The sequence below is a fragment of the Ornithodoros turicata genome, unplaced genomic scaffold (genome assembly GCF_037126465.1).
Source record: "Ornithodoros turicata isolate Travis unplaced genomic scaffold, ASM3712646v1 ctg00000895.1, whole genome shotgun sequence".
NCBI classification, from domain to species: domain Eukaryota; kingdom Metazoa; phylum Arthropoda; class Arachnida; order Ixodida; family Argasidae; genus Ornithodoros; species Ornithodoros turicata.
The window spans coordinates 151,742-168,003 of NW_026999412.1; the positions used below are offsets into that span (position 1 = coordinate 151,742).

Below are 16,262 nucleotides of genomic sequence, written 5' to 3' on the forward strand. Positions count from 1 at the left end.
AAGATGATCAAATTAAGACGCGGAGAAAGGTGCCCGTACGTACACGACTCTCGATTTCGCCTGACGAGTGACGAGTTGTGATTGCTGGCGATTGCGAAACTGCGAGCCAGCAAACAAGCCAAGAGGAGCCAAAGCGAAAGCTGTTCAAGCGGACGATCGGACGGCAAACCAAAAAACAGATTTCGCGGTAAATACAGGGTATTCGCCCAAACTATTTTGGAAGTAGGCATCAACCTTTGTGCCTGCGAGTTTTTGTTGTAATCTGTGGCAGTGAGTTTCCTCCGGAGCTGACCTTTAAGTTTGACCTAGCTTTTGAAATACGGCTTTACGGCAACGTAGGATTTCATTATGATGCTTTGTTGGAAATCACTAACTCCCAGAAGTGAATTATTTCTTCAGCAGAACGTCAAAGGTTTGCCTACAAATAGCTCAGGTAAGGCTAAGGCCAGACAACCTTGCTCAAACAAAGGAAGCATCGACACGAGGCCCGCCATCCCGCGGTACAGGCAGCCGGGCTCCGACACGTGCGTACGCAGACTAGGGCCGCGTTTTAACGCGCCAATTGCCAGTGTACGCCTTTTGAATCTGAATTTTTTAACGAAAGATGGAAGGTCTAACATCGGGCCATGTCCTGGCAAAATATAAAGGAAATAAAAAGGGGTCTTTTCGAGAAACGGACGCTCAAAATCCTCGTTTTTTTTTTCGAAATATACCTTGACATTTGCCTGTCTCAGCAGATACCTGTAGGGGGTACACGCACAATATATATACCAGATGAACGAGCATCAAAAGCTGAGTGAAGTGATATCAAATAGGGTAGCGAAGAATATCTACAGTCAGAGAAATCACGCGTCGAAATTGGACCAAAACCGCACGAGAGAGTATGTTCGCCATTTTTTATATCACACAGCGTTGCTCCCGCGCGCCAAAATTTGCGCTCGGACTGCTGGCCTGTAGGCATACTACAGCATAAAAAAAATTGACTGCAGTATCTTTTAAGACTCGAGATATATACGCGTGCAAACACGGCAAAACTGAAACACTCGAATTCAGGGCCGGATTTTCTGGATTTTTTTGCGTGAAAAATATTTTTATAAATTATTCATTTTACCACTGTTGGTCATCACGTACGATGAGCTTCTAAATATAAAAAAAAAATAATAATAAAAATCCAAGAGGTCGATGGGACCTCCCTGCCTGAATTGACGTGAAACCGGCCACCTCAGAAATGATGAAACACCTTTCCTCGACAACAAGTGGACGTGGGTGGGAAGAAACAGACAGAGAAAACAAAAAAAAAAGGGAGGAGGAATTGGATTTCTCATCAACACGGAAGAAATAACACACGCAGAAAATGAAGCCTGCAGCGACTCCGAGCACCTGTGGGTAACCGTGAACCTCAGAGGGTCAAGAAAAATCAACCTCTGTGTTGTGTATATGGCAACAGGGAACGAAGACCCCACATGGAACCAGCACATATATAGCTGCCTACAGAACGACATGAACAAGCAAAACTTAGCGGAAGCAACAATAATCTTGGGGGACTTTAACTGCCATATGACAGAGGCCTGTGGACGAGACGAACGCTGCGAAGGCCTTCGCCAACTTACAGAGCAGCACAATCTCCAAATACTAAATTTTGGTCCACGCTGCCAAGGAAAAACAACCTGGAGCCGAAATAACTTGGAATCCACAGTGGAGTACATCCTAGCGGACCACAACATAGAGGATCAGGGCCTATTCATCGAAACAATAGACATAGACGAATCAAAAATATTCAGCTGTGGGGGTGACCACAATCGTATAAGGCTAAGCTTACAAACCACAGCCCCGAGAACAAAAATAGAACCAATAAGGGCTCAACGGCAAAGGTGGAGGACAGATGTTGAAGATCAAATGACGAAGTTTGCGGAGAGAATAGAAGAACAATGCTTGAACCAACAGACACCCCCAGCATATGAAGACTTTGCCAATATAACGCTCACGACAGCCAAAGAAAATATCCAGCTGACCAAAGGCTCTAAGAAACAAAAGAGAACCCCATGGTTTGACAAAGAAGTGAAACTTGAAATTAAGAAAAGACAACAACTTAGTAGGGAACATAGAAAGGCAGTGAAACTAAGCTCCCCTCTGGCAGCCACACTGTGGGAAAGCTATGCAGAACAGAAAACCAAGGTAAAGAAATTAATTGCAAACAAAACAGACAGATATCACGCTCAAATGGAACAAGACATAAAAGTCGCAGGCAAACAGGCCAGTAGGAAGCTCTGGCAATACTGCAAGCATATGACAACAGAACCTAGCCAGTGGAAACCGATATTAAAAGATGACACCAAGAGCCTCAAGACAAATCAGGAAATTGAAGACTATATGACACAGTATTACGAAGATCAACAGAGCCGGCTCACCCCAGAATTACCACAACCTCCACCACAAAGCAACAAACTCCTAGATCTGGACATCACAGAACCCATTACAATGACAGAAATGAGAAGAACAATCAAGAACCTCAAGAACGGGAAATCACAAGGTCCAGATGCAATCCCAAATGAATTTCTGAAATCTCTGAAGGAAACATCATTGGAAACTCTTAATGACTGCTTCAACAAAATCTTACATTCCAGGACAATCCCGGATAGCTGGAAGAAGGCAAAGATTAAATTACTATACAAAGGAAAGGAAAAGGATCCCAAGTTCTTGAATTCGTATCGGCCAATAGCATTACTCAGCAACACCTACAAGCTCTTTGTCCAAATTATAAACAGAAGGATACAAGCATGCATAGAAAAAGAGAACCTGCTCCACGAATCACAGAATGGATTCCGACCAAACAGGAGAACCAGCGATAACATATTCATTCTGACACAGGCTATTGAATATAAACAGCTAGAAAACTCTGAACTATATATCATGTTCCTGGACCTGGAGAAAGCATATGATTCCATCCCACAAGAAAGGCTTCGGAGAAAAATGCAATGCTACTTCAATGAAGAAACAGTAACACTGATAAAGGACCTCTACAAAGACTATCAAGCAGTTTTTGAGCTGGGAGAACTTGTTTCGAGACCAGTCAACATGACAGCAGGCTTGAAGCAGGGCTGTCCGCTGTCACCAACATTATTCAACATATACGTGAATTACTTGCTCGAGAGACTACACAAAGAAGGACCTGGGCTTCGATTCACCACCATTACAGCTACAGGAGAAAGAGAATACACGAAAATCTCCGGTCTTGCATTTGCCGACGATATAGTGCTCCTAGCGGAATCTGAAGTGGACTTACAGGACCTCCTAACAATCTGCACAAAAGTAGCCGAAGAAGACTCACTGACTTTTAGCATGGACCAATCGGCGTGGATGGGGTTCGGTGCAGCCAAAAATCCCAATCCGCTTTACCGCATCCAGGGGAAAGAAATTTCAAGAACCGGCCACTATAAATACTTGGGCATAAACATCTCGGAAGAAAAAAGCATCCTGACCTTACACGAAGAGCAGTTACTACAAAAATCAAGTAAACTAAAAGGCTTAATATGGAACACAGCAAGACAGAGCTTTAATAGATACACCATAGGCCGACTACTCTGGAAAACTATGGCTGTGCCAGCCATCACTTATGGAAGTGATGTACTGGCACTAACCCAAACATTCTGGAAAACAGTGGAAAAGCACCAACTCGAACTGGGGAGGTGGTGTTTAGGAGGCAATGGTATTTCGGCCAATGCAGCTATAACTGGAGAAATGGGCTGGTCAACCTTCACCCAGAGAGAGGCCAGATCCAAGTTGCAGTATCTGGGGAGACTCAGGTTCTTGCCCCAACAAAACTATGCTGGAAGGCTACACAGGTACCTCAGACACAACAAGTTCAAAACAAGTTGGATCCGCAAGATGTCAATCCTAGACTTAACATACAGCAAAGGAACAGACCGACACCACTCGAAAACAGTATAAGAATGGGAAAAAACAGTCAAGACAGAGGTGGACAAAACAACTTTGGAGAAATGGAGAAAAAACATGGAAAAGCGACCAAGTCTCGAGACGTACAGGACATTTAAAAAGAAGCCCCGCATAGCAAACTACTACAGAGGAGACCAAGCGAGTGCTTTACTCTTCCAGGCCCGCACAGGCTCGCTGATGACTCAAAGGAGGAAATTTGACCTGTTCGGGGAAAAGGACACAGCGTGCAAAATATGCGGGTCGCCTGCTGAGGACATCACCCACGTAGTCCTACTATGTGAGAGCTTGCCCGGAGGCAAAAGGAACGGCAACATCGCCGATGCCCTCTGCCTCACGACAGAGGCCAAAGGCGACCCCAAGAGCAACACTGACAGCGAACTCCAGCACAATACTCGGGAAAGCACCCATCAGGACCACGCCATGACGCACGACGCAGAGCCAGCAGCGCCCAAAAGAGCGGAAATGGCGTAAGTGGAAACCACGAAGCGCCGCCTACTGGAATGGAGAAGGCGCAAGGAGCGCAAGCAGTGAAAATGTGAAAACAAGAAGAAAAGAACGAGGACAAAATCATCCTTTTCGAGTTTCTCCGTTCATTTTTTAGTTTATTTTTTGTCCCAGAGGCAATGACACGACTCCTGTGAAGGCGAAGTGCCAAAGCCCACCCTGACACGAAAGGGATAGGACGCGACTACTACTACTACTACTATCGCATTCTCAGCATCGTCTGCTAGGGAGAGCAGTCCAGCGCGGCCTCCCCTCGGGGAGGGTATTGGTATATTTCCTTCGTGCGCGACATCGCCGATAGGGGATCGTTCCTCCGCGGGCTGGTTTAGACAACCGTGTCCCCAACAGTACATCTTCCCTCCCACGCGCGTGATTTTGTAAACTTATGCTCCAGCTTTGACCTTGTTCAACTCGTCAAAGAGCCCACTAGAGTGACTCCGTCTTCATCTAGTACCTTAGATCTAATCTTGACAAATGAGGCGCAACTCATATCTGATCTCTGCTCTTTTGATGGCCCAAGTGACCACACATTTTTATCGTTCCACCTTCGCACCGCGTCCCGCAGAGTGGGAAAACTTAAAAAAATAATCAAGGACTACCGTATGGCGGATTTTGAGGCAATTAAATGTGAACTTTCGTCTTATTATGCTGAGTATGTTACTGACTTTCTGCACCGGTCCGTCGCCGAAAATTGGAACCTATTTAGAGATAAGCTAGGATATCTTGAAAGTCGCTACATACCGACGTTTACCGTCACCTCCTCTCCCACAGCTCCATGGTTTAACAATAACTTGAAGCGCCTCGGTTCTAGGAAGAAGCGTATGCTTAGGAAGGCTAAACGTTCTAGGTCCCCAAGTGCATGGCAGAAATATCACCATGCCAAGATTTTGTATCCTCTTTAACATCTGCTAAGACTAGGTTTTATCAGCAAACCTTACCCTCATTGCTGCAACGCAACCCCAAACGATTATGGAGGGTGATTAACCCAAATGTTAGCTATGAAATACATTTGCTTGACTCTTCCAAGTCGGTAGTGCATAGCGACAAATGTGTAGATATCTTAAATGATTACTTCGTATCGGTGTTCACTACCGAGGATATGTCATGTATGCCACTTGCGCCTCTCTACGACTTACCAAGAATGTCTGCATTTCATATCGATTACAATGGCATTGTAAAACTTATCGATAACTGTAAACTATCTTCGTCATGTGGCATGGATGGCATAAACTCAAAACTTTTGAAAAATACCAAGTACACATCAGCTAAATACTTGGTCTTAATTTTGGAACAATCTCTTGTGACCGGTGATATCCCCAGCGACCGGCTTGTGGGGAAGATCATTCCAGTATATAAATCCGGAGACAAGCACAGCCCATCTAACTACAGGCCAATATCTCTTACTTCCCTTCCTTGCAAATTTTTGGAGCATATTACCGTCAAGCACATGACAAGCTTTCTTGAGGCGAATGAGTTTTTCTACACTTTTCAGCATGGTTTCCGTAGAGGATATCGTGTGAGACGCAACTGGCAGGTCTAACCCATGATATACTTTCCATTCTTGACACTGGGGGTCAGGTGGATGCGGTATTCCTTGATTTCGCGAAAGCGTTCGACAGGGTGCCACATCATCGCCTTCTTCAGAAACTTTCTCGACTTAATAGCGATCCATCTGTTCTTATCTAGATCCGCAACTTTCTCGCGAACCGAAAGCAATTTGTCACCGCCCATGGCGTTTCATCTTCTCTAGCGACCGTTACATCCGGAATAGCCCAGGGATCAGTTATGGGTCCCTTACTTTTCTTAATCTTTATTAATGACCTCCCAGTTGGTTTATCTTCTCGAGTTCGACTTTTCGCCGATGATTGTGTCGTTTATTGTTCAGTTCGTAACAGCTTTGAGCGAGTATCAGATTCTTCAGTCTGACTTAGATAAAATATCTGAGTGGTGCAATACCTGGCAGATGCAAATTAATATCAACAAAGGTAAGGTCATGACCTTCTCTCGCACAGTGTCTTCAGGGCATGCGTTTACATATCTTCTGGGTCGTTATGAAATAGAACGTGTTTCCTCTTACAAGTACCTTGACCTTCATCTGTCTTGTAATTTGTCATGGTCAGGGCCCGCTTGCACGAAACAAACTTAGTGTGATACTTAACGAGTTCGCCACTTAGTGTAGTGCCGGAGCCGTAAGTCGCTTGCACGAAACTTCTACAACACTAAAGTGGCGGCGCTCGCTCCGCGCAATTTAGGACGCTGGCCAAGGGTCCTAAGAGCACCCTAAACTACCGCACTAAAGCTTAGGACTAACATGTCGGCCGCTATGAACCGTGTATCGAAGATTCGTCGTTTGCCCCAACTGTATCTCGCAATACAGTACGCATTTTCCTCGCAATACTAACAACGTCTCATTTTTTTATGCAGTGGGTGCCGTACGTGTTGTGCTTTTCGTTAGCAACATCTCTCAAAATGATCGCCGCACGCGAAGTGCCTCTCACCGGCACTGCCGTTGGCGATAAGTTCCCAATCATCGAGCAATTCGAGACATACTTTGGGCCACAGGCTTTATTTTATTTAACAAAAGCACGCAACAAATGACCTAACTCGTTCTTGCAGCTACAATGATAGTACAATACCTTATTTTGGTTCTACAAACTGTTTACGTGCGACGGCAGAAGCAGACGACTTCCCAGAATCCAAACCTGCCGTGACGCACGACCAGCACGACTTCCTGGGATGAACTCCGGAAGTTCTCTTTCTACCAATGAGAGCCTCCGAAAACTGCTACTGCTCGTAGCCACGATCCACTTTAGAATACTTGACTTAGGGCGGTCGTCGAAGTGTTCGTGCAAGCCACTTAACCGCAACCCTAAACTTAGTGCACTAACGCGTTAGTGCACTAAGTTTAGGGTTGCGGTTAAGTGGCTTGCACGAACACTTCGACGACCGCCCTAAGTCAAGTATTCTAAAGTGGATCGTGGCTACGAGCAGTGGCAGTTTTCGGAGGCTCTCATTGGTAGAAAGAGAACTTCCGGAGTTCATCCCAGGAAGTCGTGCGTCACGGCATGTTTGGATTCTGGGAAGTCGTCTGCTTCTGCCGCCGCACGCAAACAGTTTGTAGAACCAAAATAAGGTATTGTACTATCATTGTAGCTGCAAGAACGAGTTAGGTCACTTGTTGCGAACTTTTATTAAATAAAATAAAGCCTGTGGCCCGAAGTATGTCTCGAGTTGCTCAATGATTGGGAACTTATCGCCAACGGCAGTGCCGGTGAGAGGCACTTCGCGTGCGGCGATCATTTTGAGAGATGTTGCTAACGAAAAGCACAAAACGTACGGCACCCACAGCATAAAAAAATGAGACGTTGTTAGTATTGCGAGGAAAATGCGTACTGTATTGCGAGACACAGTTGGGGCCGACGACGAATCTTCGATACACGGTTCATAGCGGCTGACATGTTAGTCCTAAGCTTTAGTGCGGTATAGTTTAGGGTGCTCCTACGACCCTTGGCCAGCGTCCTAAATTGCGCGGAGCGAGCGCCACCACTTTAGTGTTGCAGAAGTTTCGTGCAAGTCACTTACGGCTCCGGCACTACACTAAGTGGAGAACTCGTTAAGTATTACACTAAGTTTGTTTCGTGCAAGCGGGCCCAGAACACTTATCTCATATCATTTCTAGCGCCAACCGATCTCTAGGATTCATACGTCGCAATCTTCGCTTGAGCCCACTGTCAGTAAAAAAACTTGCTTACACCACTCTTATAAGGTCTAAGCTTGAGTACGCCTCTCCAATATCCATCCCTCTTGGGATCCATACCAAGTCACATATGCGCATGCTCTCGAAGCAGTACAGAATCGAGCTGTCCGCTTCATTTATAACGAGTTCAGTTCCCAGAATAGTATATCAAGCATGAAAACTCAGCTTTCTATCATTAATCTCAGCAGGCGTCGAATGGTTTCCAGTCTGTGCCTATTTCATAAGATTTTTCATAACCACATGTTACACTCTGAGCTACTGTTGAGAGCATCATTTATTTCTCCCAGGGTGGATCATTTCTACAAGGTAGGGATGACTCACTGCAACCACGATTTCTTTCTCTACTCATTTTGCCCTCGGGCGGCTAAGGCCTGGAATGCTCTTCCCCAGTCCATTGTTGATCTCCGTGACCCTCAGGATTTTAAAGCTGCAGTAAGACGATTTGTTGATGGCTAGTTGCCCTTGTGTATCTTGTATGACGAATTTCCTCAGTGTACCACAGAGAACGAGAGCGCAAGTGTTACCTTGTATTACTGTTACCAAGTTAATATTCTTATAATGTTTGTGGTGTTGACCATTACAATTCATGTCACGTTCTGCTTGCTCCTTTTCTTTACTTGCGCACCTGTGGTACAGTTCCCTCCTCCGTTATGTAGTACCCTTTGGGTCTTTAACATATGACCAAATAAAAAAAAAAATAAAACTGCATACACCATTGGAGACAGCTCAAGTAGAAATACCGCAGCGCCACTGTACACTATCAGTAGTAGTGTCGGTAGGAGAGCGCACTTTCTGCGGGCGCGTAGTGTTATGCAGCCAATCTTAACAATCAATATGGAAGTAGAATGGGAAGATGAACTACATTATGTGGCGCATGGATGCACGGTGACCTCTCTGCGTCCAGCCATCCCATAAGTAGTACAGTATTGTTTTAAGAGCACACCGGCTAGCTTTCTTTTGTTTTTCAAATTGAAAACGAATATTTGTAGTCTACAGTAGTAAGCACAGAGCACTAGCCGCCCACAACACACACGGGGTCTGGACACCATTAAATTAGCAGTTAGAGCTAGTTAAGGCTCCCTACACTAATGAGCATCCTTCACTGAGTCACCACACTAAATGAGGAGCACTCTGTGCGTTGTGGGCAACTAGCGGTCATAAAAAGAAAGAAATAGATAGAAATAGACTGGAGAGAAACAATTTATTTGAAAATGAACTATGCTGCATTGGAGGAATCGCTCCGGATTAGCCAAGTGACCGGTGCTTTTGTTGCTTGTTGACACTCAGCAGATACAGAGATTGAAGACAGGTGGCCACCTGGATGAAAGGCATCACACCAGATGACGCCACCATTGTGGCTCTACGTGTGAAAGGCAGAGAACTACAAAATGCTAGTGGTGGGTAAAAAATTCAAGAAGAAAGACACTGCTAAACAAGTCTACACATGCGGGAGCGCTTACGAAGCGCTGAAACTTCGTACACAACCTCGGAGAAAAGGCAAATGCTAAACGTACGACTGCACATTGAAAAGGCTTAAGACGAGTGCTAAGCTCTAATTGCAGCGTTCAACGCCTGCCTGCACAAGGTATCTCAATCCGTTGTCGTGTTCAGATCAATACTGTGAATTGGCATCGAGGCGGAAGTCCTGTAACAAGGACAAGCTTCCACATAACTATCTCAACAAACTAGGACTAAAACTAGAACTAGTGCAGTACCAACACCTCCCTGTGAAATCACGTCACGTTAAGGATTGCTGTTTGTGCTTGTCGTCGCCATGTAATACACCAAGACTGCGGACAGCTGTGTACGGGATAACGGCATGAAGGACAGTAATGCCTAGTAGAGGAAAAACACATTTTCCATGCGTTTATTCAAAGACCACAGACGAAGTTAGCCGCCAGCATCTTATGAACTCCACAGCACCACAAACTTCTCTCTCCGTGAGTAGAACCGTGCGAGCACCCACTCGAACGAGGCTTACAACGTGTGGCGGCCCAGGAGCGCGACTGCTGTGTACCGCTATTCACACTTGGTAGTGTACCTCCACAGCTAAGAGAGTGAACTGCCGTCTATCCCAGATTCGAAGGGGGTGTTGAAGGAGCGTTTGAATGTTGCTGCAAACCTGTGGAACTCATACAGCTCCTCAACTCTGTGCCGCAAAGCGCCGAGAACGAGACAATCGTGAAAAGCGTGCAGTGCAGTTTCATGGCTAGAAACCCATTTCTCGAAAATACAAATGTCCCATCATGCAACCTAAAGTGTTGTTCACTTCTCATTGTCCATTTTCCGAGCAGGAATAGCTTAGCTGTCAGATTAGATTTGATGATGATAATTAGGGTTTATTAGCGCAAAAGCTACCAAGGCTATAGAGCGCCAAGCAATGGTATGTACGATGGCAAACGTAAAATCAGAGATGATTATTTAAGAACTACCGGAGACAGTTACCACATATGATAAAATTACTAAAATAGCAGTATGAGATCACAAGAGACCAATTAGCTGGATGTCCTTGAAATATTCATACACAGCTGTAAAAGGTACTTCAGCCTCATCACCCAGCAAAAGGGCCGGGTGAAACGGTAAACAATATCTGTAAAATCGATAGAAGTGACGTCGACGAACATCTTCATAGGATGGACATGTAATGAGGATGTGCATAACAGAAAGCGCCCCCCCACAGTGGTCACACTCCGGGGCGTCCTCACGCCGCAACAAGTACCCGTGAGTAAGGAATGTATGACCCAACCTTAGCCGACAATGTACCACCTCATGCAGACGGTTTGGAAGTGGAGATAAGTTTCTCCCGAGATTAGGCTTGACAGAATGTAACTTATTTTTATCCTGCGTGTCCCAAAATATCTGCCACTGATCATTGATGACGTTTCTTAATGCCCGTCTAATATCCTGCATCGGGGCCTCAAGAGGGGTTATATCTTCAGTTAGTGCACTTGTGGCAACACTATCGGCTTTCTCATTACCAGGTATCCCGACATGGCTGGGTACCCAGCAGAACATCAGGTTGTAAGACCTCTCCGAGATCATACTCGCTAAACACCTCGCATGGTGAACAAGCAAATCCTTAGTTGGGTGCAAGTTGCAAATAGCTTGCAGTGAGCTCAGAGAGTCTGTATACACTACAGATGATGTAATTTCATTGTTCAATATGTACTTGAGTGCTAAAATTATCGCATACAGTTCTGCGGTAAAAATAGACATGCTGGTTCTGAGACGGTGTGAGCTCGTGTGTGAACCCGTAACCATGGCGCACGAATGTGGCAGCTAACCATGGCAGCTGGTTTTTGAACCGTCAGTGTAAAACTCTGTGTGCTTGCTGAAGCTTTCTCGAAGATGAAGGAATTCTTGTAACAAAACAGCCTGTGAGGTGTCAGATTTCTTGAATTTTGTTAGTGACTTGTTGAAACTTGGAGGTGGATGCCATGGAGGCAGCCTTTGCTTAAATTCCATTACCTTGTAATCGTATTCAGCAAAGTTGCATCGTTTAACTTCCTGAGAGATGCGCATACAAAAAGGAAGTAATTGTGACGGTTTATTCAAAAATTGTTGCTTGTATTGAGTGTCCTGCACACATTCGAGCGCTGGATGTTGGGGGTAACACCGAACCCTAAGTGCATATGTGGCGCTAAGAAAAAACCTCCGTCTTGCGAGTGACCAGTGGTTCGACTCGACATACAAACTCTCCACTGGCGATGTTCTGAATGCGCCAAGGACTAAGCGTAGTCCCTGGTGATGTATCGGATCGAGTATCTTCAAAGCAGTTGGTCGAGCCGACCCATAAACAGCGCATCCATAGTCCAATCTAGAAAGGACAGTGGAGATGTAGATGCGATTCAGTACTTCGCGATCTGCTCCCCAGGACCGGTGTGAAAGTACCTTTAGAATGCTAAGGGATTTAATGCACTTATTCTTGAGTTGTTTCATGTGTGGCAGAAATGTCAGTTTTTTGTCAAAGATAAGCCCGAGAAATTTGTGCTCAGGCTGTACATTAATTGGGTGACTGCGCAACTTCAAAACTGGCTCAGGGAAAACTCCCCGAAGCCTCGAAAAGTGGACACAAACAGTCTTTTCAGGAGAGAACTGAAAGCCATTTTCATTTGACCACTTCACTAACCTGTTGATTGCCAGCTGGAGCTGGCGCTCACATGCAGACACATTTGAAGAGCAATAGGAAATCTGCACGTCATCAACGTACAACGAGTACTTAATAGAAGGAGGAATTACTTTTGCTATTGAGTTCATTTTCACGATAAAGAGAGTGACACTTAGAACTGACCCCTGTGGGACACCATTCTCCTGTACAAATGGTCGGGACAGTGTTGTTCCCACCTGGACTCTGAAAGTTCTCCCTTCGAGGAAGTTCAAAATACAGCGCAGCATGCGACCGCGAAGTCCCATTGCATACAAGTCTCGAACAATACCGTACCGCCATGTGGTGTCATAGGCCTTGTGCAGGTCAAAAAATACACTGACACAATGCCTACTTCTTACAAAAGCCTCCCTAATTGTTGTTTCAAGGCGCAAAGGGTGGTCCGTTGTCGACCGTGCAGCCCTAAAGCCACATTGGTATCGATCCAAGCAGTTATTTTCCTCTAAAAAATATATGAGCCGGTTGTTCACCATGCGTTCAAAAGTCTTTCCCAAACAACTTGTGAGCGCTATGGGCCTACAGCTAGATGGATCTGATGAATCCTTTCCTGGCTTCAACAGCGGGATTATGGTCGCTACTTTCCAACCAGAAGGAAGTGATCCTTCTCGCCATACGGTGTTGAAGAAATCTAAAACACATTCTAACGAGGAATTGGATAGGTTTTCTAGCATGCTGTATGTCACACGATCTGGACCTGGTGCAGTAACCTTTCTGCGTGATAGGGCCCTCAGCAGTTCTGTCATTGTAAATAAGGAGTTATAAGTGTACCCATTGCCAGATCCAGGGGGGATGGTCTGCTTCTCTGACTGTTCCTTGATTTTAAGGAAGTCAGCGCTATAATGTGAAGAGCTCGATATGCTCTGAAAGTGTTCTCCAAGGGCGTCTGCCTGTTCTTGCACGTTTTGGCACACCACGCCATTTACTTGTAATAGAGGAACAGAAAAACTAGCATAATCTCCCTTTACTTTTCGGAGCCTGTCCCAAATTACCTTTGAAGGTGTGTTGTTATTCAGACTTGAGACAAAATCCTTCCACGACGCTTTTTTGGCTTGGCGCCGTGTCCAACGGGCTTTAGCCCTAGCCTTTTTAAACCGGATTAGGTTTGTTGTGGTTGGATATTTGCGAAAGATACTCCATGCCCGATTTTGCTCCTTCCGTGTATCCTTGCAGTCGGTGTTCCACCAAGGCTTGGAGCGCTTTGGCAGGTTCCCAGACGTTTGTGGAATGGATAGAACAGCTGCATTTATGATCGTATCAGTCACCACTCTGTTTGTTTCTTCAATATCTCCTCTCTCAAGAGACAGAGATGACAAATCAACTGTTTTCTTAAAATTACTCCAATCCGCGCGGGAAAGGTTCCATCGAGGCGGTCGTGTTCTTAAGCTACTTGTTGGACCAGGAAATCTAACTACAACTGGAAAATGGTCGCTACCGCGAGGGTTTGCTTGCACATCCCAATTGACATTATAATACAGAGAGGGGCTGCACAAAGAAATATCTAGGGGTGAAAATGTCTGAGTGGCAGAATTTATGTACGTTGGGAGACCAGTGTTCAAAAGGCAGAGCTGCTTTGAAAGTAAAACCCTTTCAATTAGCTTGCCACGACTGTCGAGCCTTGAGCTGCCCCACAGCGGATTATGGGCGTTAAGGTCCCCGAGAATCATGAAGGGCTGAGGAAGCTGATCACATAACTGTTCAAACTCTGCTTGGTCTATGTTTTCTGCTGGCGGTAAGTACAGAGTGCAGACAGTAATTACCCGTTCGAGACATACTTGAGCGGCAACGGCCTCTAGGTTCGTCACGAGGGGTACGGCCCTTGCAGGTACAGACTGCGGGACAACGACAGCCACACCTCCCGATGCGCGCGCGCACCCTAAACGATCCTTTCTGAACACGGTGTATCTCCGAAAGGGGTTTATGCTTTGTGGGTGTAAATTTGTCTCCTGTAAGCAAAAACAAACCGCCCTATGTTCCTCGAAGAGGTCTTTTATGTCATCGACATTTGCAATAAGACCCCGACAGTTCCAATGGAGGATTGTTTGGCCCATAATGTACGAAAGAAAGAGAAAAAAGATTAAATCTAAGTACCTCGAATCAGAGGACTGTGCTTTCATTTCCTACTTTTTTGGCGCAGTTATTTTCTGTCGAGGGGTTTTCTTCCTGGCCTCTGCCAGTTCCTTGTCAGAGATGTCTGGGAGCGAACCACTCCCAGACAAACCCTTGACAGTCTTTTTCTGTGATTGTGAGCTCGTGCTCACGAATGAGCGTTCCGAGCTCGAGTCATCGTCACAATCCATAGAGATTTTCTCCACGGAGGACGATGACAGTTGTGACACCACAGCTTCAGGTGGCATCATGGATGTAGTTGGTAAGACAGTGGGTGTGATGTCAGTTTGCGTTTTGGTGGATTGTACCTGTGTTTGTGTTGCGCGTGTTATCATTCTTGGTTTCTCCTTAGCCTTGTCTGCATAAGATTTGTTTCCGAACAAAAATGGTGACACCCTTTTTCTTGCCTCAATGTAACTTATATTAAGTGTCACTTTAAGATGTAGAACCTCTTTTTCGGCTTTCCATTTTGGACAAGACCGAGAATAAGAGGGGTGGTTTTCAGAACAATTGACACAATGTTCAGCACGATCACATTCCTTGGTTTCGTGTCCCTCCTGCCCACAACGTGCGCAACAGGGGCGACCTGTACATGCACCTGCAGCGTGTCCAAAGCGGTTGCACTTAAAGCAACGAAGAGGGTTGGGTATGTAAGGCCTAACGTCGGTTGTTAGGTACCCCACCTTAAGCTTCTCAGGTAGCACCGGTGTGTCAAACGTAAGTATAACGTTCCTAGTGGTAATATATTCGTTGTTTCGTCTGATTTTTATCTTGCGGACGTCTATAACTTGTTGGTCTTTCAAGTTCACCAGAATATCTTCAGCTGGCACATCGATCAGTTCAGACAGGGAAATGACGCCTCGACATGTATTCAGGGTCTTATGTAAAGAAGCTGAGATCTTGTGCCCCATCATCTCTGTCGCGTTCAGAATTGTTTTGCTATCCCTTTCGGATACACATTTGAGCAGTAAGTCGCCAGACCTCATGCGTTTGATCTCTGTCACATTTTTTGAAAGTGATGCAACCGCTTTTTCGATGAAAAAGGGCGACATTTTACCTAAAGGAGTGGGCTCAGGGCCAGCACTAGTCAGGACAATGAACTTTGGTGTGTTGTTTGGCGTGTTCAATAGCACAGTTTGTAAGCCATCGGTGCGAGGGCGCTTACCGCCCCCGATCAAAGATTTAGAAGAAGATTTTTTACCCATGCGGTATTTAGAGCTGGACGATCCAAAACTGTCTCCCACACTTCACGTCCATACATGTGGAAAGGTCCCGGAGTTACTGAAAACCCATCGGCCGGGGTTTGACCAAAACCTCGACCGCCTCCGTTCATGGTTTCTCTCCCTTCACCTTTCATCCCCTCGGCACGGTAGGTAACACCTTGGGACTGGGTGCTGGGGTCCGTGGTGGCGCCACTCACCAAACACCAGCCGAAGCCGGTGCCCCCTGCGGGGCAGATTAGATTTGATTTGATTCCCTAGTAAAGAAAACAGCCTGGATCCACTGTGGAACCAGCCTGGAAAAGCCATCCCAGGCTGGAGCTGGGCTGGCCAAGGCTGTTTCCATGCTGGGTCTAGTGCTGTTTGAATTTCCATTCTCAAACCTTCCAACTTCCATTCGGAAACCAGGATGGTTCCGTGCTGGAGCCGTGCTGGAAATGGGATGTTTTAGCGAGTACGCTGGATTGTCTGAGATTCTTCGCTGCGAACGCTGTGAAGATAATGTTGGCTTATATATGGCAAAGAAAAAGCCGAAATTAATGTTAAAAAATGTGTG

The 16,262-nt window shown here is 45.7% G+C and overlaps 1 long non-coding RNA gene across 1 annotated transcript; it reads right to left on the minus strand.

Moving 5' to 3' along the window:
- Positions 1-11,570: 11,570 nt before the first annotated feature.
- LOC135375560 (uncharacterized) lies at positions 11,571-15,858 on the minus strand. The gene is made up of 3 exons (XR_010417279.1): positions 15,688-15,858; positions 13,370-13,617; positions 11,571-12,032 (listed from the first exon to the last, which is right to left on the minus strand). It is a non-coding gene; the product is annotated as an uncharacterized LOC135375560 (long non-coding RNA).
- Positions 15,859-16,262: the final 404 nt, after the last annotated feature.